Below are 20,309 nucleotides of genomic sequence, written 5' to 3'. Positions count from 1 at the left end.
GTATATGTCTCATGAATTTAATGCATTTCTGGCTAGCCGTGGGATAAAACACCAATGTATAGTGCTGATCACTGGACCAAATGAGATACATATTGCTAAATTTAAGGCTGATTTGAATGCTACTTTCAAGATGAAAGATTTGGGGCTGTTGCATCATTACTTGGGTATACAATTTAAGCAATGTGATGGTGATATTGCCTTGTGTCAGAAAAGTTACATAGAGACATTGCTATGTAAGTTTGGACTTAAGGATTGTAAACCTATTGCCACTCCCATGGAAACAGGTTTGAAATTGAGTCTTCATGATGCTGGTGATCCTGCAGATGTCACTCTTTACCAAACTTCTGTTGGATGCCTCATTTATGTATGCAACTCAAGGCCGGATATTCGGTTTGCAGTCTCACAGGTGAGCAGATTTATGCATAGCCCAGGGTCTAAGCATTGGCAGGCCGTCAAGAGGATTTTCCGCTACCTTAGTGGCACTTTACATCTTGGCTTGTTCTATGCCAAGGGGGGATCATTGCCGCTAGACTTACATGCTTTTTCGGACTCAGATTGGGTTGGTTGTATTGACACGCGAGTGTCCACATTGGTTTTTGTTTTATGCTTGGCAGCTCATGTATATCATGGTTGAGCAAGAAGCAACCTACTGTGGCCACTTCTAGTTGTGAGGCTGAGTACAGGGCAGTCTTCAAAGCTACGGTTGAGTGTGTATGGCTCAGACGCCTTATGACTGATTTGGGTGTTGGACGGGACACTGCCAACATTGTCTACACTGACAGTCAGAGCGCATTACAGTTGCAAGGAACCCAGTTTTTCATGCTCGCACAAAGCACATTGAGGTGCATTACCACTATGTCAGGGAGAGGCTCTCAGCAGGAGAGGTCAGCTTGGCTTATGTGCCAACACAAGACAACCTTGCAGATCTTTTCACAAAGGCATTCTCTCGTGAGAAGCTCGAAGCTTTCTGCAAAGCTTTGGGGTTACTCCCCTTTGTGGATTGATCATGTCCTCAGGGCATGGCACTTCCCTTTACTCATGTGCCAGCTCTGGTTCACCGCATCACTCCAGGGGGGATTTGTTACCATATACATGTGGTAGTGATGTGTGTGAACACACTAGGAACTCCGGGGCATTTTTTCCCTCTTTAGGAGGTTTTTTCCCCCGTGCATTGTATATACGCCCATCACTCTAGGGATATCTATCTTTCCATTGCACACTAAGTAATACACTCTCTATTGTGTGCCTTGAGCTTCCTTCGTCTTCTCCAAGCTGTGTGCGTTTCTTTGCAACCCTAATTCCAACAATGGGTGTTACCAACTTCTCTATTGGGGAAGTCATTCCCATGGTATAACCCCTTATGGGTGTGATGTGTATAGCAAGTCCGCTTGTTAATAGATAGATATGTATAAAGTTCTCCCTACTACCTTCTCCTCACTGATGGTGATTTGTTTTTTAAATGAATAACCAAGAGTTTGCATTTAACATTTCTGTCTTCTTTAGAAACAAGGTGAAAATTCACTTTAGCCTACATAAAGCTATTAAGAAGAATTTCATTATAAGAGGCTTCCTTATGAGAGAGAAAAATAGAAATATTTAAAAACATATGGTATCACAGTAATTTTTTTTTTGTGGAAAACAGTGTAACAATGAACTATTTTGATTGCAGTATATTCCAAAATCATAAAAAATAATGTTTGACACAATACTCAATGCTCCTCTTTAAAGAGAGAGGTACACAAATGTCAACACCCTCTCACAAGGATCTAAAAGAAATAATAAAAATAAAGTTTATTATCATTAACTTGCCATGTGACACTAATTTGCAAGCTTTATCCAATGGTCCAGAGATGCACCCATAATCCAACCCTTTACGAGGGACTACTTATGTAGTCCAAAAAGAGTATCTTTAGGACACCGACATCATGTATATGTGTAGGGGGTACCCCATTGAAGAAAATGGGAAAATCACCAAATAACCAAAAGATACCCTTGGTGAAAAGAAAACGAGACTGTAGATGCCGATGACCATGGAGAACTGCAACGTTGACAAACAAGAAGTCTCGACGGGGGAGGTGAGGCTAGGCAGACTGCAGGAGGGCGAGGGCCAGCATTAGACGAAGCAGGTAGCGAGGCTGGGGTCAACTGGTTTTTTTAATAAAGACGAGCGATGCTGTTTACAGTTGCGCAGGTTCGCTCGCCTAGTTACGGTGTCTGCACGAGAGCCTAAGTGTGGGCGGTTGCGTGATCGAATCGCAAGTTCCCTTTTGAAGGGTAGGCATCTCGAGTTAGGAGCCTACCTAGGAGGTTAGGCTCTCGTCGAAGAATCTCAAAAACTAATGAATAAACTAACATACGAGCCAGTATGCCCCTACGATCTTTGAAAATGCAATTTTTCCAGGAATCTTAGGAGATGTCACGTCTTGTTTTAAGCGTTAGGGGCTCCTGAGTTGCATATGAAACTGTGATGTGGTTTAAACTTTAGCAGATTGCATTGGAACTGGCAGTCGACTTGGAGGGAAGGCAACTGACGACTGCAGATGAAGTGAAGGCCTTTCTCCACATGCATTCACCACATCCTAAGGGAAGGAAGGCTTAGGCCTCTCTCTCTCTCTCTCTCTCTCTCTCTCTCTCTCTCTCTTATGAGGAGCCATTGGTGGCCTGTACCCTGCTTTTCCTCCGCATGTTGAAGGTGCTCGGATCTTTCTCTCTTCTCTCTCTCTTGCGCGTGATCTTTGCAGGAGACCTGAGAGTAGGGTAGCTCGGCGGGCTCGCTATGCAAGGCACAATAGCGATAGGAAGGAGAAAGAGAATGTTCCGACGGGTCATAAGTGGGGGTGGGAATATTCTGAAGTAATGGATATATTTTAGTTCCTAGGGGGTACCCAATCATATACTACGAATTTTGAAAAAGGAAAACGAGACCAATCTAGCAGGTGTGGGTGGTGACCAACGAGTAAGGGGGAAAGCAGCCGAAGGCCACTGATTTGTTAAGTACGTTGCCCGTCGAGTCGAGTTCGAAATTTGCGTCCAATTTTTTGAAGGACAGCAAATATCAAGGTCTGGAGTAATGAATAAATAGCGAGTCGTACCACTATGCAAAGAGTTTGCATTTGACCTCCGAGAAATTCAGATGGGATGTATGATCTACTATTTGTTGGAGTCGTCACAAGGCAGTCGGAGTTGGCTCGGGCAGAGACGCACACATACTAAAGAACACATATCCACATACACCTTTCCTTTCCTTTTTCCTGTTCTCTAGTCCTTGTGAAAATTCGAACATTTTGCGTTTAGCATCGAGGCTGAGCCTGAAAACGTCACAAAGGTATCCATCTTCCTCTCTGCCTGAAATTATGATATTTATCTTCACCCTCTCTGCCGAAAATGCTGTGTGTTTTGCTCGTCTGCTAAGAGCACATCAACTTCAGATGCACTTTCTTAAAGGTTTACCAAATTGGGTTGTTTCAAATTTCAATTGGGGCATCACAAGAACCAAAGCGTCCTTGTTTTGGTGACTACGCTGGATCTGGTCCTATATTGCATGTTCTGAACATTGCGAAGAACTGAAAACGTTGGTTTTCCTATTGTGGCATCTGCAATAAACGATCAAGTAAAAAATAAGCAAAGGTGTATATATTTTTAACCAGTGACTTGATCTGGGCCATCCACATAGAGATCCTTTTAAGCTTGGACATAGTTTCGTGGAATATGTTTCTTTTGGGTGAGCAATTTGCTAAAATGAAGCATCGAAGCGAAAGTTTTACAGCTGTTCCATCTTGCCGCGATCTTTTTGTGATCTCACCATGTTATTTGGAAGGGAAGATAATATACGAGAAGTGCATGTAGCTTATCGATGTGGACAACTTGACTCACAAATAACTTTGGGGAAGTTCATGTCTACATAGGAGACTTAAGTTTGTGGACTTCTGGAATTCTTATATTTGCTTCAAGAACAAAGTTTATGAATAGAAACAATCTATAAGTTTGAAAGAATCTTGAATATCTCGCTAGTAAGCATCGGAAGAAGTCACAATTCATTGCATAGTTACCTTTGATGGTAACAACCGGGTCTCTTATGTCTTTGGAGGGAATATAGAATGTGTTAAGTTATGTGCTTATCCTCTTGCGAGCCTTGAACTAAACTCCCTTCTTCAATGTCATATGTCTAGTCTTCTTGAAGTTTTCTTCCTCTATTTGATCATTAATCTTTTATATTAAATTAGCTTTGTGAAGAAAAAATATTCATTCCATTTTCTTCTCCCTGCACCTAGGCTTGTGCTCTATTCAGAGATCTCAAGAAGTTTTGGATACACTCTCCGTGTTAGAAAGAATTATGGATTCATCTTGTTTTAGCTTTTGAATAGCTACAAATATGAAAGAAAACATTTTATATTATCATAACAGCCAAGGTATGGGATGGGACGTTTTATACGGGGCGTTTAATATGTGTACTATATGTATTTTTTGAGGATCAAAATAAAATACGTCTGTGTTTTTCAAATATATATTTTTAACAAGTATTATATTATATGGTTCCACACAAAGGTATATAATTTATTGAAGTCAAATGTTGCACATAATTAAATGGAAAGTTGACATCTATAGACCCTAAACTCATTGCTTAGTCAATGATAATTTCAATTCTTTACAACGTACAATTTACACAAATGCCAAAAATGCTCTTTGCCATTCATAATAAATAATGGAGTCATACTAGACCTTAGAGGTCACAAAATGTCAAACATGAGGGCTGAAGCCTGAAATATAGTTCATGATACATTGCATATCCAATAAAGATGGCAAATCCCAAAACACAAAATGGTTTACATAGCCGTGACTCGTGACTCATAAATCAAGATCCGAGGCTGAGCTCTCATGATCATGAATATCCTCATGATCATGGATATCCTGCTCATCCTCCTTTGTGACGCTCCAATCGCTCCCTATCTCTAGCTGTGGCACTGTCTTTGACTCTGACACTATCTTCGACTCTGCGTCTAGTGCTCTTGCTCGACCTCGGGCACGTCCCCGACCCCCCGCACTACCTCTACCTCAGCCTCTACCAATGGTGCCAGTCCTTGTTCTAGTTTGTGTGAGTGAGCAGCGGAGAGGGTGTGAGACCACGCGCATTGAAAACGCTGGAGGGAGAGAGAGAGAAAACGCTAGAAGCACATATGCTCTACAAACAACGCTCTTAATACACGTCCGACTACAAAACCCCAAGCACTCCTTTTATAGGATGTTTGGTTGAGGTAGGGCAAAAATTTGTGTAGCTGGGTCAAAAATATAGAAGCCCATAAAATGGCTAAAATATGTATGCACCCAGCCAGGCTCAAAAAATGACCGGCCGGATACGTGCTAAAGTGTCTGCCTGTGCAACCTACGTGATGTGCAATGGGTGGCCAGCCGGGGACAATCACTAGCCGTACAAAATGGCGAAGCAATGGTGGTGTAACTCTAACTCCCCCTCTCAACACCGGATGCTGAGACAACATAGATGAGTCGAAGGTGAGAAGCCAAAGTCCGTTGAGGTGCAACCTTCGTGAAGATTTCTGCTGCATTGTCCGCAGTAGGGACATACCCCAAATGAAGATTTCCAGCCAAGACCCGCTCCCGAACATAGTGGTACTGCACCTCAATGTGCTTTGTTTGAGTATGAAAGATAGGGTTCTTCTGATTGTCGCACAAAACTTGTGTAGTAGCAGTCTGGGGAAAACACAAATCTCCCAGTAATCTCCGTAGCCATATGGCCTCACAAGCAGCAAAGCAAGCTGCTGTGTACTCCGCCTCTGTGGAAGATAGCGCAATGGTGGGTTGCTGCATACTGCTCCATGATATAGGTCCCAAGCAGTGTGTGAAAACTATTGTAGTAGAGCGCGAAGTATCTGGATTTCCGGCCCAATCTGAATCGCACCAACTAAGCAGGGTGCAACCCTTGGAGCGACCATAGAACACACCATGGTCCAAGGTGCCACTGGGGTACCACAAAGTACGTTGGGCACACTGTCAATGTCGTTGACGAGGTCTGGTGTTGAAGGAACTGAGGACAGAAACTGTGTAGCAGATGTCTGGTCAGGAATAAGTCTGCCATATGAGGCAGCCAACAACATTTCTGTACTGCTCCAGGTCAATCCGTGGGGAAGGATCATCAATCGTTATGTTCTGCCCGGGCTCAAGAGGAGTGCCAATAGGTTTGCAGCCTGTCATTTGGAATCTCTCCAGGATAGCCTTCGCATACTTCCGCTGAGAAAAGAAGATGTTGTTAGGTGTCTGATAGATCTCGAATCCTAGAAAATAGTGAAGAAGCCCAAGATTAGTCATCTCAAAACGTGTCTCCATAGCTTGCATTATTGACTTCATCTTGCTGGTCCATGAGCGTGTGAAAATGAGATCATCCACGTAGACATTTACTATTGCAACCAAAGAGTCATCAGAGACAACATAACAATTGGAATCTGATGAGGTATGTCGTAACCCGAGCTTCACAAGTAACTGGTCTAGTGTGAGGTACCACTTTCGTCCAGCCTGCTTCAGCCCATATAATGCTTTCTACAAGTGATAAACCCAGTCCTCCTTGCCTGGTAGTCGAAAGCCAGGAGGTTGCTCCACATAAACTTTTTTATTGAGATCTCTGTTCAGAAACGCACTTTTGACATCCATCTGGAAGATATGTCACGTGCACATCTAACCATATGTTTACATGGACAAGCTACTTCATGGCATGGGTTCGGTTCAGTTCAGTCAGCCTAGATTAGGAAGTGTTCTGGCACTTTTGTGAGTCTGTTTGCAGACCGTGCATGTCTAGGCACTTAGAGTAGACGCATATCCTCTGGTTGCACACAGCATGACCATCAACATTACCATCAGAATCCATCAGGAGCATTTTCGAGTGCATTAAACCTATTTTCCCTATTTTTGACATTTTTCACTTATTTATTAAGTGACTTTTGTTGGGAACTAGGTAGGGCAATTTTGCTAATGAAATATATAAGGAAACCAGAGCTAGCACTTTCTGGCAGAAGAGGGAGCAGGAGCATCGCTCAATAGGCAACTTCTCAAGCAAGAACCATCACAGCCATCGTTTTCATTCCCTTGGAGACTTGGCGTCTTCAGCCCTTAGACCAACGTTTTCCCATCAAGCATGCTTGCGTTTTGGAACACCAACAACCAGCATTTGTAACTCAGCCAGGCCAGCGTTTTCATCAGTTGCAGACTCAGTGAAGGTGCCAGCGTTTTGCTGTCAGCATTCAGCGTTTGAAGGACTGCATTGGCAGGGTTATCAGCAGGGAAATTCAGCAAGAATGGACCAGCAGAACAGCGATTTCAAGATCAGCAAAGCTAGCATTTTTAGTACTGCAGATCTGTGTTTTTAGGACAGCATTTCAGCGTTTTCATATCCAGCAGGTGCAGCGTTTTTGAACCAGCGAGGACAGCGTTTTTGCACCTGCATCACATAGCGTTTTTGAGCAGCAAAGGCAACGTTTTACATTGGCAATGCAGCGTTTGCAGGAGTAGAATTTAGCAGACAAGGAACAGTCCAGAAGATAGCAGATTCAGCCATCGTCGTCGCCATCCTCGTCGTCGCCGTCATCCCCAAGTTTAGATCCACCTTGCATCATAGTCTCACGACTTGCATCAGCATCTTGTACCAGATTGTGCAATCAATAGTAGACCATCGAGAGTGGGGCCCTTGGAGGAGGGTTTGACAACATCTCTGGTGTCGTATTCTCTTCTCTCTCTATCTCTCAGTCTCAGCACCTTCACTTACAGTGTCCATTCACTTTGTTTGTGTCCATTGCACTCTCTCATTAAAGAATGGAAGGCTCTCCCTTCCCTAAGTAAATGGAATCCTTGAGCATTGTTCGGAGCACTCATCTTGAGCAAAGTTCAACATTCACTTCCGCTGCACCTTACAAGATAAGCCAACCAAAGCTGGCTGCGAGTGCAAACACTGTGCGTATGGTAGTCATGCAAGCGGTGGGAGCAAAGGTCTCGTCAAAGTCCATGCCTTAGTCTCCGTGTGAAATCTCGACCAACAAGTCTCACCTTGTGTTTCTCGAGGGAACCATCGGCCTTGTACATCGTCTTGAAAATCCATTCGTAGAAACCACCTTCCACTTGTTGGGCCTGGGAACTAAGGTCCAAGTTTTATTCCGCTCGATAGCGTCCAACACCGTCTGCATGGCACGCTTCCAACAATCATGCTGGAGTGCTTCCTCCACCGAGAAAGGCTCAACTGGTGAAGCGTGAATCTGGGACATGAGCGCAAAGTTCACAAACTCTGTGCCTCATAAACCTGCCGCTTCTTGATGCGTGCTGAACGTCGAGGCTGTCCGGGGTTTGGCGGTGCTGGTAACTTCGTGACTCCAAAGGAAGAAACCGTATTGTAGAGCCAACCAGGTACTAACTTCTCCTTGCGAGTTGGGACCGCCTCCACCGAAGAAGAAACATCATCCGCATCAGAATCCGAATTTGACATGGCATGATCAAGTGAAGTAATTGGCTGTTGTGTAGAGGGTAGAGGGACAGGGGTAGGGGCGGGATCATGTGTGGGAGGTGCAGGAGGGGGAGGTAGGGAAGGTACAGGTTTGGATGCTGCCCCCTCTGCAGGTGTGCTGAAAGACTCCATGAAAGTCACATCACGGCTAACTGTGGTGGTCTTGGCGTCAGGATCATAAAGCCGGTATTCGTCAAACTCCGGTGCATAGCCAAGGAAGATGAGCTTCTTCGACGCCCGTAGTAACCCTGATAGGGAGTCATGTTCTGCAAAGCATGAGTAGGTGAACGGTTCTGGATGTAAACCGCCGTGTTACACGCCTCAACCAATAAATCCGGGATAAAGAAGCATGTGCCAGCATCGCACGAGCCATCCCCATCAAGTCCGATTCTTCCGCTCAATAACTCTATTTTGGGAAGGAGTGTAAGGAGTCGTCAGCTGGCGTTGGATACCCTTTGACTTGTACCACTGTGCAAAGTCCTTTAAGTGAACTCACCCCTCTGTCGGAGCGAAAACATTTGACGTGCAAGTCCTTCTCCTTTTCGACCATGATCTATCCAATTCCGGATGAAACTGAAAGCCTCTGACTTGAGTTTTTAAGAACTAAGCCCAAGTGTACCTGCTACAATCATCCACAAGCACAAGCATATACTGTGAGCAGAAAATGAAGAAGTGCTCATCGGGCCACATAGATCAGTGTGAATAAGTGCAAGTGGTGCCGAAGCTATGTTGGATGCTTGCTTCGGAAAGGCATCCTTGTGTTGCTTGCCCAACTGGCAAGCCTTGCACACGCCTGGTGAAGAGCGTATCGCGGGTAAACCCTCCACGAGAGAGATCCTAGCAGCCTGCTGGAGCTGTTGATAGCATAGATGTCCAAATCGCAAATGCCATAGAGAAGAAGACTCCGAGGTCCGAGACAGAAGGGCAGTGAGGTGGTATAGGGACCCATCGCACTCACTGCGTGCAAGAACAATACCTATAGTAGAATTCTTTGGAAACTTCCTTCGTGATGCAGTCCGAGAGATTCATCATAAGAAAGGTGAAGACTCTTATGTCCTGATCCACCCACTCGTAGGTCTATCTTGAGTGGCGGTGAGAAGGGTAGGCTGGGTAGTCGAATTGGTGAAGTCATTCAACCATTCCTAGAGCTGATGGTAGGCAATGATTGTGCATACTCGTGTCCTCCATACAACATAGTTGCGTAAATCCAGCTTCTTCTCCTCAACAAATTGTGCGAGGGTATAGTTGTTGGATGTTGCGTTGGTAGATGACGACGTACTTCAAAAGTGGAAGTCGCCGTGGTCATAGTAGACGTAGGGGGCGTCTTCTTGGATTGTTGTCCCTTCTGCTTCGAAGTCGACATGTCGCGTGCTCAAAGAATCGTCCCGGAGGTTAATGGATAAGATCTCAAGTTGCCAAAGAGGATCCCGACTCCAATTCTGTAGCAGTCCAAGATAACCGCTCAGACAACCACCAGATGGTGTCCTGACAAGCAATGGAATAATCAACTGTACAAAAGGCAAAAATTCAGCCTGCTGTCCGCCCAGGAAACCACTGCAAAGGGGCTGAAAACCCTGCTGTAATAGAGAATTCAGTGTGCCTGTGAAACTGGCCCATAGGGCAGTAGACTTTGGCTTTCACCCGAAACTTTACTCTAGACTTTAGGACACAGAGAAACTTGCAAATAAAACCTGTGACGGGAATTTACACTTCAACATACACGGCTTGGAAGCTAGAGTGCTACTTAGCAGATGCCGACACCTGTTGGCCCCAAAGACTAACGCCCCTTTCGGTATTTCTTTATTGTATTCAAAGAGGGAATAAAATCTGTGATTTCCTACGAGTTGTCCCGCGTAATCCGGGCTGAAAATGACCTGTTCTGGCCCAACATCGGCAACATAACTGTACTACGATGCTGTATCCCCACACAATAAGCGACTTTCCCGATGCATACGGACACTTTGCAAAACGTGGCGAGAATCTGCAGCACGCTGAATTCTCTGTTTTTTGCCCTGAAAATGCACCAGAATACCTGCACAGCGGTCTCCTCACATCCCTGGACTTCCTAAGGGTATCAGGGACCGTTTAGGGCCGAAACCCTAAACCTACAAAAATACACAGCAGACCGTATTTCCTTGTTTCGGGCTCCGTTTTGCGAGCCGGTTGTATCCGTAGCAAGTTCTCGAGCTCCCGCATCTGTAGGGCTACTTGCCCTTTGAATCGGACAAGATTTCTTGCATGAAATCTCTCCTAATTCACCTGTATGTGCGGGGGATTAGCAACTAGCTAATCGAGTATCTGTGCAAGAGGCTCTTGCCTCGGCAATCGCGCATGAACCCACACAACTGTATATATGTCAAATGAAGAACCCTCTTGTGGGGCATCACATAACTGCACGGAGGGAGAGAGAGAGAGAGAGAGAGAGAGAGAGAGAGAGAGAGAGAGAGAGAGAGAGAGAGAGAGAGAGAGAGAGTAGTGAATGCTGTGCAAGGCTTCAGTTCTCGCACTTCACTCTACATGAGGGTAGGCAAGCACATAGTAGCTTTGGTACCTGCAACAATCCACCATACGGCTGAAAATGCAGCCCACGTTTTATTTTTAATGCTTCTCTCTCTCTTAAGTTGGAATATGCCCAAAAATGTGCCAAGTGGCATTCATGCATTAATTCCCCGCTTTGGACCTTCTGGTAAAATATCTCAACCGGTTGCTCAGTTGACTTAGCGGCATAGTAATGAAATGTTCCTCTCGTCATTCTGGAGCTAATGACGCAAACAAATTTCGTGGCCCAAAATAGCAGTTCCCTAAATATTAGGAGATGCTTCCATTGGACTCTCAGTGATCATCTGACCATCTTTCACCATTGGGACCATGTCCAAAAATGCAATGTAACCCAATTCTCAGGTGATTTTCTCTTGGTGACCCCACCTTGGCCCTATGCCTCATTTGAGTTAGTTTCTTAGTATCCACCAACTTATTTAAGTGCGGCGAGGGGACCTAGGTGACTTTGAACTGAGCCTAGACACCCTTTTCACTACTGGAACTCCAGTGTCGACTAACTTCCCGTTTGCGGGTGAAACTACTGTTTCACACTGGCCATACAATGTTTGGCCATTTGCAACTTCAAAAAGAGGGTCTCAAAAATTAAACGAAAATCATTGGAAGAAACCAACAACTAAGGTTAGCAGTTGCCACGTCCTCGTGACAGCGTGTACGCCACTGATCGGTATGGGATTGTCGCAGAGGGTGATTTGGAGGTATCCTCGCACTTCTCAGTCGTCGGATGGTTGAAGTCTGTCTGCGGGTGGAATGATGACGAGAACTGCAACCGTGTGCCAATGTTCTCCCAAATAGCCCTCCAAAACAAACTCGTGAACTGGGGATTTCTCTTGGAGACTATTGTCTTAGGCATGCGATGTAGTCTGAAAATGTGTGCAATGAACAGTCTCGCTAAATGATCCGGCTTGACTGTTTTCTTCATTGGAATGAAGTGAGCTTGCTTGCTAAATCCGTCGATGACAGTCCAAATGCCATCATGCCCACTCTGTGCCTTCGGGAGATCAAAAATAAAATCCATTGCAATTTTTTTTTCCCGGAGAAAAAGATCCTTCTATTAGTTAATGAAACTGTCCATAGGGCTACCACCACCTCTACTAGAGAGGGCTACAACAATCATAAGGGGGAGACTCTCCCGATGAAAAAACAACATATGTACAATGAGGCTCAATTAAGAGATGGGAGGAGGGAAAAGCCACATAGGTGGATGGTAGTGCCATCTGAGCACACCCTGGAGCATGGTGAAGAAAGCCTCTCTACGCTCCCGCATGCGGTCGGAGCTGCCCTGGAGTCTCTCAAACTGTCCTCTGAGAGTATGGATCAACTCTAGCCAAAGATCTCGAACTGTCTCTGCTAATGGTACAGGGCGAGCCTCAAAGATGCGGAAGCAGCGGGCCCGCCAGATGAACCAGAGTGTCAGGCCGCAGATGAGCTCCCAACACTCCTCTCTCTCATTGCACCACTCCTGTGGAGTAAGCTTTGTAGCAAGCTGGAGTGTAGGTCGCCCCCCCTGCATCACTATCATCTTGCTGGTGGAAGATAGCTCAAATTGAAGTGCCGGGCCTGTAAGAGTGGACAAAGCAGCTGCCCCCCAAGTGTACTGCCGTGCTGTGGAAAGAGCTGGCATCAGCCGAAGGACACGAAGCCAAACCTGCTGTGCCAAAGGACAGTCCCAAAGACGATGACGCTGACTCTTCACATGATGGTCACAAGCTGCACTTGCTGCTGAGAGACCGCTATGGACAAGCCAACTCCCAACTGTTGTAGCTCGATGTGCAACCAACTACTAGAACAAAGTGATTCGCCGCGGCTGTCTCGATTCCCATAACTTTGCCCAAAAAGCTGGCTGTGAGACCCTCCTCCTACCAATGAGGTGCTGCAGCAAGACGAGCCTCTCTCCGTGCTGCCAGTATGTGACGTCCCAGTCGAATAGTGTACTGAAAGAAAGGGACACCTGGATGGTCAGTTGGGTAGAAAGGGTCCCTCCAAAACCACTCTCCAGGATCCCACTTCCTCTTGTGGCCAGTCTCAAGAGCTGCCGGGTCAGGATCTATGACACAAGTCCTCCCACAGATGCCCACAACTCGGATCCTCTGAAAATAGCTTTCTGCCACTTGTGGGGCTTCTACTGAAACTCGGTGCAAACGACCCTCACCTTGTAGCTCGAAAAACAGGGAGGGTATAGTCTCTAAGCAAGCCCGAACTGCGATGAGAACCTCCAGTCGCATGAAGGCCCCCATCCATCTGGGTGCTGTTGACTGGAGAGGTGTGAGCCACTTAGCTGGTATTACCTCTGTGATGTCCCGACACATGCTCTGCACCCCTCTCATGCCCTGTAGCTGGATGCTCTGAAGCTCCTCTGACAAGCCTAAGAATCGTATCCAGTCACCTAAAGTGTGTGTTGGACCCTCAGCCATGGGACCCCAAGAAACATGAGGCCTACTACCAACCAAGTGGCCTCTCTGAGTGCTAACCATGGGGTTCCAAACAAGGGGCTGTCTCAGGCGCTCCTCCGTGCAAGGAGGCTGATGCTGCCCCAAGCCTCTCCGCAGCTGCTCCCAAGAGCATAGCAGACTCACAACAAAACGGTCCTCTAGTCTCCTGCTCAGGCCAACTCTGCGCATCTCAGTGAAAATCCATTTGGTTGAAGGTCGCCATGGGCCTCCAGCCTGAGGCACTCTAGCACTAAGCCGCTGAAGCAAAAACTCCTTCCAGGGCTCCTCTCCTTGAAGCAATCCTCTGACAAACTTCCCAAGAAGGGCTCTGCTCTGCTGTGCTTGGTCTATGATCCCCAACCCTCCTTGAGAACAAGGAAGAGTGATGACCTGCCAAGCCACTTTGGCCCGGGCTATCTAAGTGTCGCGCCCTGACCAAAGGAAGTTCCTGATCAGCCTCTCTACCTGACTGATGCAGGAACTCAAAAAGATCCAACAAGAAGTGATGTACCACATAGTAGCCAACAACACTTGGTTGGCCACTACAACTCTGCTTGCCAGAGAAAGTCGCGGGGAGCTCCAGTGTAACAACTTCCTCTTGATGGACAGGAGGGGGGGGGGGAGCAATCTGCTGCTCAGGGACAAGTCCAAGCCAACCTGACAGCCCAAGTATCTGCAATCCCTGGGAGAATCCATCTGAAACCCTCACCTGGCAGTCAATCAGGCATAGGAGTACTACCAACCGAGAAAGCCAATGTCTTTCTCCAGTTGATCAGTGCACTTGATGCACAACAAAAGGTCTCAAGAGTCTGCTCACACCTGTGAAGGTTGGCCTCCTGGCCCTCCAAGTACAAGGCCGAGTCGTCTACAAACTCAACATCCAGTAGCTCATCTCCCCGAAAAGGGAGCGCTAAGCCACGTAGACCAACCTGTTGTGAAACCAAAAACCTGCTCATCGCCTCAACATAGAACAGAAAGAGGAAGGGGGCAAGTGTCACGTGACACATCCAACCCTAAGTGTCCGTGGACAAGCTACAACATGATCAGGTTTAGTCAGCCCAGTCAGTCTAGATTAGAAGTGATCTGGCACTTTTTGTGAGTCTATTCGTAGACCGTGCATGTCCAGTCACTTAGTGTAGATGCATATCCTCTGGTTGCACACAACATGATCATCAGTATTCCCTTCAGAATCCATCAGATTCCATTAAGGGAATTTTCCAGTGCATTTAGCCTATTTTACCTATTTTTGGCATTTTTCACTTATTAATTTAAGTGACTTTCCAAGAAAAGTAGGTAGGGCAATTTGGGTAAGAAAATATATAAGCAAACCAAAGTTACCACTAAATGGCAGAAGAGGCAACAGGAGCCAAGCTCAGCAGGCAACTTCTCACAAGAACCTTGGTGGACTTTCCCCTCCAAGCAGCAGATTCCCTCTGTTAGGTGCAGCGGAATGATTGTTTGGGCTTTGCTCAAGATGAGTGCTCCGAACTGTGCTCAAGGTTCTTTTAGTTCTTATCGAAGGGAGAGCCTTCCGTTCTTAATGGAAAGTGCTATGATCACAAACAAAGTGAATGGACACTGTGCGTGTAAGTGAATGAGACCGAGAGAGAGAGAGAGAGAAGAGAGATACGACACCAGAGACGTTGTAAAACCCTCCTCCGAAGGCCCCACTCTCGTTGGCGAGAATGGTCTACTTTTGATTGCACAATTAGGTACAAATGGTATGCATGAGACTGATGCAACTTGGGACTATTCCGATGACGACGACGGTGATGACGAAGTCGACCTAAGGGTTGAAATCTGCAATCTTTCTACTGCTGTCCAAAAGCGCTATGGGCTGAAATCTGCTAATCTTCTATTCGCTGAATTCTGACTCTATGTCGATGACAATGTCGATGACGACGATGCGACGACGACGTGCTGAAATTTGCGTTTTCCGAGCTGAAACTGTAAACCTTGTGGAAACTGACCGTGTGGCAAGGAATTGCTGCGGGAAGGTGAGATCTGTGAGGTTCGGGATTTCATCTGCGGGTACTAACTGCTAAAAACTGAAAACGCTGGTCCTAGGGCTGATTCTGTTGCGATAGATCTGCAAAACGCTGAGGTTGCTTGCAGATGCAAAAACGCTAGGGCTGAAAATTTGTGTTTCTGTCGCCGTGGCTCTGCAAATGCAAAACGCTAGGGCTGATCTGAGGTCCTTCTGTCGCCGGAATCTGCAAGTGCAAATCGTTGGCTGATCTGGTCCAAAAACGCTAGGCTGTTGCAGTTGGAGCAAAAACGCTAGGTCACTTGGGGGTTCTGCTGAGAAGGTGCCTGTTGAGCATGTGCTCCTGCTGCCTCTTCTGCCATTGAGTGCTAACTTGGGTTTGCTTATATACAAACTTAGCAAAATTGCCCTACCTACTTTTGTTGGGAAGTCACTTAAAAATAATAAGTGAAAAATACCAAAAATAGGAAAATTAGGCTAAATGCACTAGAAAATTCCCCTAACTGAATCTGATGTATTCTGGGATGTTAGGTGCAGCGGAATGAATGTTGTATTTTCTCAAGATTAGTGATCTTTATTACTCAAGGTTCCTTTTAGTTCTTTAGGGAAAGAGAGAGCTTTCCGTCTTGTAGAGTGCTGTGGTCACGAACAAAGTGAGTGGATGTTGTGCGTGCAAGTGAGTGAGACTGAGAGAAGGAGAGAGAAGAGATACGACATTGAGAGGTTGTAAAACCCTCCTCCGAAGGCCCCACTCTCGTTGGCGAGAGTGGTCTACTTTGATTGCACAAAAGGCGTACAATGTGAATGCAATGGACTGATGCAATGGGACTATGCCGATGGCGACGACGGTGATGACGACGACGACTCAATGGCTGAAATCTGTAGGCTTCTAATCGCTGAATTCGGGGACTGTTTTGGTGGCTGAAAATGACTGTTTTGGTTGCGTTTTTCTTGGCTGAAAACGGGGGATCATTTGCAACCAACTTGGAGGGATTTGCTACTGAGCATTAGGCTGAAAATCTGCGTTTTCTCACTGCTGAATTTGCAGGTTTCCTAGCGTTAGTAGTTTGGGGCTGAAAACGCTGGAAAGGCTGCTGGTTTGGGCTGAGGATCACAAACGCTGGATGGCTGTGTATGTTGTCAAAAACGCCAGGCTAATCTGCATCTTCAAGCAAAAACGCTGGCATGGCTGATCTCTGGGATAAACGCTAATGCTGATGGTCTTTGCGGCGGCATCAATCTGCTAACGCTAGTGTGTTGCTGGTGATGGCGATGACTGCTAGAGAGGAAACGCCAGAGATGGTGGGTTACTGCTGGGAACAGAAACGCTAGGGGTCCTTGAGGGGGGGTACTGCTGAGAAGTTGCCTGTTGAGCGGGAAGCTCCTGTTGCCTCTTCTGCCAGAAAGTATGAACTTTGGTTTGCTTATATATTAACTTAGCAAAATTGCCCTACCTACTTTTGTTGGAAAGTCACTTAAAAATAGTAAGTGAAAATCCCAATAAATAGGAAAATAGGCTAAATGAACTGGAAAATTCCTCTAACTGATGCTAATGGATTCTGATGGGAATTCCGATGATCATGCTGTGTGCAACCGGAGGATATGCATCTATGCTAAGTGATTGGGCATGCACGGTCTACGAATAGACTCACAAAAGTGCCAGATCACTGCTAATCTAAACTGACTGAACCCTGCTGTGGTGTAGCTTGTCCACGGACACATAGGGTTGGGATGTGTCACGTGACATCCCCTCCTTTTCAAAGTGAGGTATTGGTACCGAACTGTATGGCGTCAAGGGAGATCGCCAACAGCATCCGGAATCCTGGAAGGGACTCTTCGTTGGCCCACTCTGCTGTGTGGGTCGAGCGGTACTTGAACTTCATAAAGGTCTGCAACGCTTGCTTCTTTGGGCCGTGCCGAAAGCGACACAAAATCTTTTGAATCTCTTTTCTTGCTTCAACTTTGTCTAGAGTCTTGCTTCTTTCGTCTTCAAGAATCTCCATGGCTGAAAATTCCTGAAACCATCTCCAACACAAAACCATGAACATACCCATTCCATGTAAAGTGAACGAAAAAAATCTTGTCTTCTCTAAAGACTGTGTATGCAATGTAGATGAACATAGAGACGGAGTGACAACCCGTTCATCAAACACATGCAAACAATGCGTTCGAATCTTTTATGTTTGATCGAAATTAATCAACTGTGGTAAATCACAATGGAAATACCCATGCTTGGTGCTCATACTATCATGTGATCTTTCGGAAACTGTGTCATGCCAAGGAAGAGACATGGAATGTGACTTCCTTATATACATACTTTTCAGCTTTTCATGAACAATCCGCATACATTCGTGCACATCCATGATAGAAACGTGCTCAACATACAATATGTCATGCCTAGGAAAAGGGATCACATAACGATGCTGACTAAAATATAGGAAACCTTCACGAATGAAACCTCGAACAATGTGTGCGTATCAATCATGCGAACACATAATACTTCCGGTGATGGTTCTTTGGACCAAGGCTCGAGAGCCAAGATCGCTGCTTCGGGATCTATCGAATCTTCTTGTGGGGGATCTGTGTACCTCGACTCGAAAGCCAAGATCGATTCTGGGTGATTGATCGAATCTACAACGAGGTTAGCTTCGCTAGGAAAAGGATCCACTAACACATCATCCTTGTGAACAATCACATCATCGTCATGCAATTCATCAGGCTTGTCTTTTTCATCCAAATCATCATGCAAATCATTATCATTCAAATCATCATGCTTCTCATAATCATGCAAATCCTGTGTGTCATGCTGTGGAGAAAAAGAGATTGAGAGAATCTCCTTATCCCGAATCCTTTCAACCTTGTCCTGCATATTAGCAATGAGAGATGGAGAATGAGCAATGTCCTCTCCATGAATGACAATAGGAGAATCACTTTTGGCATTGAGAGTTATAGTGTTAGTCAAAAAATCCATGAGAGCGTCATTATCACTAAACCATCGAATGTCCAAAATCATATCACATCCTGAGAGAGGAGAAACAACAAATCTTCTAGTGAAGGCAGTCTGTTTAATTGCAAATAACACATCAAGGCATTCCTTGGTGATGAGAGCGTCCATACCAGGACGAAAGCCAGAGACCTCGATAGGAGATCTCGAACTAACTTTGAGGTGGGCTCTCTCAACAAGAGAGGAACTGATCACATCATGCATGCTACCAGGGTCAAACAATATGACAAAACGGTGCCCCGACGTACGACCATAACATTTAATGAGAGAATCATCAGTGGGAGGGTCCTGAGAAACTGTGGGCACAATCGTGTTATCATTCATTGCATTGACAGATGTAGTGGGTGCTATGGGTTCTTTAGATTTATTCGATTCAAGCTTACGACATGTTCTTTTTATGCGACCCTTAATGTGACAATGAAAACGACGACCTTCTTTAGAATATGTGCTTTGTTCTTCCGACGTGATGTATTCTCGTACAATTCCTTGTGCTACCTTTTCATCTGGAGTAAGCTTAGGTTTAGCAGTTGTGTTAGCCTTACCCTTAGATTCATTGGAAGAATTCTTTGATGAGAGACTGTTGGAAGATTGGTTAGAAGAGTTATCATTCTTACCATTCTTACCGTTCTTACCGTTCTTACCGTTCTGCGGGTTCTCAGAAGTCTGCGAGGTACTTGTGGAAGTCTTGTTCTCCTTAGGCTTTCCCTTGTTGTGCTTCATCTCCTGTGCGAGAGCAATCGCTACCACTTTGTTGAGATCGATTGGATCGAATACCTCGACATCGTACTTGATATACTCGTCCAATCCAAAGAGAAAAGCTTCTTTGCGCTCTTCATCCGACATGCGTAATTGGGTACCTAGCTGCAAAACACGATTAGAAAAAGACATAACCGGCATACCATTTTTCTTGAGAGCGCGCCAATCGTCCTTCAACCGTGCGAGGTACTGAGGTGGCATAAACCGCGCCTTGAGCTTGTCTTGGAAATCAGCCCAACTAAAAGAGAGGGGCGTGAAATCGTCGGCTGCCTCTAGCTGTGCCTCTTGCCATGCGTGGTACCAATTAATGGCATCACCGGCAAGGTACATAGCTGCCGTCAAAACTTTGCTATTGCTCGTCTTCTTAGTTGTCGCAAAATAAGCATTAAATTGATGCAACCAAGAATGAATAACAATAGCATCCATCTTACCGTTATACTTACTCAAAATCAACTTTTCTGTGACTGGATTGTGTGAATCCGCATCGTGGCTTGCGCCACTTGACGAACTCCCACGATCTTTGGGTGGTTCGGTCTTCGAAGCTAGGACTTCGGCAATAAATTCTTGATTGCGAATCTCCCTTTGAGCTTCACGCTCGGCGTCCCTTTCTGCTTTGCGTTCTTTTCGTTCAGCGCGCTCGCGTTCGAGAGCAAGCCGATTTTCTTCTTGTTGTGCGGCCAATCTTGCGTTTCTTTGGTCGCGCTCGCGTTCTAAAGCAAGGCGCTTGTCTTCCTGTCTTTCCATCATGGCGATCATTTGCTTCATCATTGCCTCCATAGGGTTTGGCGTAGATGGCGGAGGGGGAGGGTTGGAAAAATCTCCTTGTGGGGAAAATCCTTCGTCGCCTCTCTCATGCTCATCACCTGAATGCGAAGTATCCATGCCGCTTCGGGTGGCGACCATGCACTATGATCTTGGGGTCTTAAGCTCGCGAGGAACTTGGGTTCTTGAGGTTCTTGAGTCTTGAGGGTCTTGGGTTCTTGGGGTTCTTTCGCTTGCAAATCCCGTTGGAGAAGGATCTTCTCTTCACCTGAGTTCTTCCCTTTTCCGCGGGGGCACCCCTTGGCGGCCTTGCGC

The 20,309-nt window shown here is 45.9% G+C and overlaps 1 protein-coding gene across 4 annotated transcripts in view; it reads left to right on the top strand.

Annotated features, from left to right (window-relative positions):
• Positions 1-2,953: 2,953 nt before the first annotated feature.
• Positions 2,954-20,309, top strand: part of LOC147435098 (uncharacterized) — a 256,763-nt gene continuing 239,407 nt past the window's right edge. For 3 of the 4 annotated variants that reach the window (XM_086491450.1, XM_086491452.1, XM_086491451.1), the window contains exon 1: positions 2,954-3,325. The gene's annotated coding sequence lies outside the window, so the exon portion shown is untranslated. The remainder of the gene's footprint in view (positions 3,326-20,309) is intronic. The other variant, XM_086491453.1, reaches the window with a different exon arrangement.

Source organism: Adiantum capillus-veneris, chromosome 19 (genome assembly GCF_014529385.1).
Source record: "Adiantum capillus-veneris isolate H3 chromosome 19, ASM1452938v2, whole genome shotgun sequence".
Classification (NCBI taxonomy): domain Eukaryota; kingdom Viridiplantae; phylum Streptophyta; class Polypodiopsida; order Polypodiales; family Pteridaceae; genus Adiantum; species Adiantum capillus-veneris.
This window is presented reverse-complemented; position numbering and strand designations above follow the sequence as displayed.